The sequence below is a fragment of the Stegastes partitus genome, unplaced genomic scaffold (genome assembly GCF_000690725.1).
Source record: "Stegastes partitus isolate 25-593 unplaced genomic scaffold, Stegastes_partitus-1.0.2 Scaffold2439, whole genome shotgun sequence".
NCBI classification, from domain to species: Eukaryota; Metazoa; Chordata; class Actinopteri; family Pomacentridae; genus Stegastes; species Stegastes partitus.
The window spans coordinates 54203-58156 of record NW_007580170.1 but is presented as its reverse complement, the minus strand read 5'-3'; the positions used below and the strand labels follow the sequence as shown (position 1 = coordinate 58156).

Sequence of the window (3954 nt, the reverse complement as noted above, 5' to 3'; positions counted from 1 at the left end):
AGGTTAATTGGTGATTCTAAATTGTCCGTAGGTGTGAATGTGAGTGTGCTTGGTTGTCTGTCTCTAAGTGTAGCCCTGTGATAGACTGGTGACCTGTGTTGAAGAAATTTTCCACTCCAAAACTCATGTGAAGTTTGCTGTAGATGTTTGTTTAATAGTATGCGGCATACGGTGGGTTCACCAGCACAGAGCATGAGTCTGCAAAGGTAACCGACCCAGAACATTTGCAGTGTCACACATTTATAGGGTAAGTCAGAGGGTAGGGGGGGCCTGTATGTAAATACAGAAGTGAATAGAGGTGAATTAACATACAGTTGCTAGTCAAATGACAGGAGGTAAGGGGACATGAACAACAGGGGGTGGAATCGGGGTCTGTGACAGGAGGTGTCGGGGGTCTGAGACAGGAGGTAGCAAAAACATATGACAAAAGTTAAACAAAGGTGATGATCAGATCAAAGGTCTTGTGACCGGCAGAAGAAACGAGAATGGCTTTGTTCATCAATATCAAAGTAAAAGGATGTTTTTCTTCATCACCTGTCCACGGTGTCCCCTGCTTTCACCCTAAGTCAGCTGGGATATACTCCAGCCCCTCCACGACCCTGGTGAGGACTGAGTGGTGTATAGAGGATGCATGGATGGATGGATGGACTTCAAGATGATTTCTAGTATTGTTGAAATAGATAGCCACCTAACTCTGAACTTACTGTCTTCCACTGTCTGTGCAAAATCAAAAATATTCAGAAAAATAAAGTGCTCCTTGGTCTGTTGTTCCTTAGATTCAGTTTTGTACTTCAAAGAACTAAGGAGATGGCCTGCTGCTGGGTTGCACAAGCAGCACTAGCTTTATTTACACTTGGCCCATAGTCATCTTAGTCATCAGACGTCTTCTGTATCTGTGAGCAGGAATAAAGGGAGAGTAAAGTTGTTTTTTTTTCTTTCACAATGACAGCATTTTGCGCGACCGTGACACTTGACAGCATTTACTGTTTTATGAGAAAATAACCAGATGGCAAGCCAGAACATCACCAAAATGTAATTATTTGTGCCATTTTCAACATTTCCTGAAAATTTCATGAAAATCTGTTCACAACGTTTTGAGTTATCTTGCTAACAAACAAACAAACAAACAAACAAACAGATTAATGCCGGCTAAAACATAATCTCCTTGGCGGAGGTAAACACAACCTAACTGTTGTGAAAACGTCCTGCAAACTGTGTATAGTTTAGAATGGCTCTGCTACTTCCACATAGATCAACCTACCCTCAAAAGATTCGCTCTGATTGGATTTCTTCCCAACTTGTCCCACAGAAAGAGTTGTTCTGATTGGATCTCTTCTCCATTCGTCCCGCCGTCACATTTTCGTCATGTTTTAATTTGTTGACTAAAGTGTCAGTTTTATTTCGTCACAGTCTTTGTCTTCATGCCTGACTTTTTATTAAGGTTTTATTACATTTTCATCCGTGACAAAGGTTTGTTGACAAATATTTTTCATCATAGTCTTCGTCAACGAAATTAACACTGCTATCAATGGAGTCCAAATGCAGCTGGAAGTCTGAAGTTCTCCAGAAATCCTGTGCTATGTCCATCCACTGTGCTCTCTACACCTCTAGAATAATGACATTAACATGGTGCATAAAGTAATCTGTATCCAGTGGCTATATTCTTATGTTTTTCTGTGTTTGATATGAGGGACAATGCAACCGTCCACATGGCATACCATCATGCAGCTATTGTAGTATGAGTAGAACCACGTGGGCATCCACTATCGCAAACAGTCTGTGCACATGGATGTTGCAAGCATGAATTAGCCCAGAGCTGGTTGCCAGGCAAAGGCATCTGGGTATGCCGACTCCTGGCAGTGTGGACTAGTCCTAAGGATGTGGAATGTCGCCTCCCTGGTGGGAACAGAACCAGAGCTGGTGCAGGAGATATAGTTGGGCTCATCCCTGTGCATAGCTTGGATGCTGGACCCAAACTCTAGGAGAGGATCTGGACTCTCCTTTTGACAGTTGGATAGGATGACAGGTGCTGGAGAAAAGGTGAGAAAGCTCACTGGTTTCTGTATGAGTAGTTTTGTGTTGGAGCTTCTGTTGTTTGTGCTAACTGCACACAAAGCTGCACTGAACAACAGCTCAGCACATCTGTCCTTTTTGAGTCTCTGGGTGGTGACCTTGAAGGGCTTCATACTTCAGTGACCATGTGTGCAATGATGGAGAAACCTGGAGGTTTCCTGGAGTGGTGTATTGTTGTTGGAATTCTGTGCAAGGCATGGACTGGGTATAACAAACACTATATTCAAACATACGGATGGTTCATAAATCTACTTGGCACCAGAACTGTGTCAAGCTGAAGAAGAAGGCCTTTTAGCCTCAACTCTACTGAAGCAGCAGGTTCCAGGAGGCCAGAAGGGCTTTGGCCATTGCGGAAGCAAAAACTCAAGTTTGGCCTCAAGAAAGTTGACGAACCATTCGACATCTCAGGAAGGGAGAGCAGTGTTTGGTTTAGGCTGTGTTCAGCCAACTGCTGACAAGAACTGGTGTCCCTGACAACCTCCTCACACACGGTCCTCAAGGTATCCAATTTAAATTCCTCCACCATCCCATTTGAAATGGTCTCTTTAGGCAGCAATGCTCCTGTCATGTTTGTAACTCTCCCAGGAAATAAAATTACATAAAAATGTCAAGCATCATCTGCAATGAATCTCTGAAATTGATGACCCTTTGACTTGAGTTTCATTTTGGAAAAGTGGTAGGGAGGTCAATCGACAGAGTAGGGTGGGTGGAGAGCAACAATTGCGTAGTTTCCAATAAAACCTGTGCACAATTGCCGTGCTCATCACAGCTAGTCAGGGAACCCAGCATGCAAACAAGACACAGACCAAACTAGTGACCTTAACCAAGTTTATTTACAAAAATATGAGAACAGAATACTAATAATACTAATAAAACTAAAGAAACAAATGAAACAATCTTAAGGGTTGCTGGGTGATGGATTACCACAGAGGCTGCCATTCCTTTAGAACTAAAATCAAAACAGAAGTAGCCTACAGAGACACAATCAGAGACCAAACGTATGAACAACCAGCAGCAGCCCAATGGTCCCCCACCAAAGGATTCACTTTTCACAAGCCAGTGCCACAGTATCCCCAGAGCACAGATTTTCAGAGCACCCGGACGGGACCCCTGGATTCCCCCCTCCCTCTTCATCTCTCTCCCGAAGACCTGCGTGTGCCACCCTAAACAAAGTTGAAGTGAGACAGGAGCTCTCCATAACATGTCTTCCTCTATTGCTAGTGCACTGGTGCTCAGAGGAGATAAAGTTAGAAAAAAAAACATACTGCTAGTGTTTTTGTTATGCTGCATGAAACCCTTCACAAACACTTTCTTCTGTTTGATCCTACAATCTGCTTGTTGTCACATTATTGTACAGGACATGATCTGGAGAGGAATGCAGCTAAAACAGAAGCAAAGGTGAGATCTTTGCATTCTCTATAGTCATTGTCATACAGCAGATTTTTTGTATCATAACAAATTTTGCAGAGGAGTTGATGTCTTTTGACTAAGGCACAAGTCTTGTTCTAAACTGACATCTTGCTCATCTTTTTGTCATTGATTTCCATTGTTCTTGCATTATAAGCTAAATGTTAAAAGAAAGTATTTGCTCCCTCAGAGTGATGCAGTGAATGAATGCGATGACGCTGAACCCTCAGAGAAGAGCAACAACAGCGCTATAACCAACAGGAAAGGTAATTATTTGAAGAATTTTTTTGGAAAACAATACTTTAAAAAAAGCCAAGAATAGAAGGAATAGTGACAATAGTATGTTGATTTGGTCCTCTGGTTACTTATTATCCTGCAGGAACCTCAAATGAGGACTTCACGAGGAACAAAGAAAAGGTAGGGAAGGCCATATTTATTTCATAACATTGAAGGATATTCACTCTGTTCAGTCAC

The 3954-nt window shown here is 42.4% G+C and overlaps 1 protein-coding gene across 1 annotated transcript in view; it reads left to right on the top strand.

Moving 5' to 3' along the window:
- LOC103375026 (interferon-induced very large GTPase 1-like) overlaps positions 1-3954 on the top strand; it is a 12808-nt gene that overhangs the window by 4138 nt on the left and 4716 nt on the right. The window contains exons 2-4 of the mRNA XM_008305214.1: positions 3431-3471; positions 3671-3746; positions 3860-3897. The gene's annotated coding sequence lies outside the window, so the exon portion shown is untranslated. The remainder of the gene's footprint in view (positions 1-3430; positions 3472-3670; positions 3747-3859; positions 3898-3954) is intronic.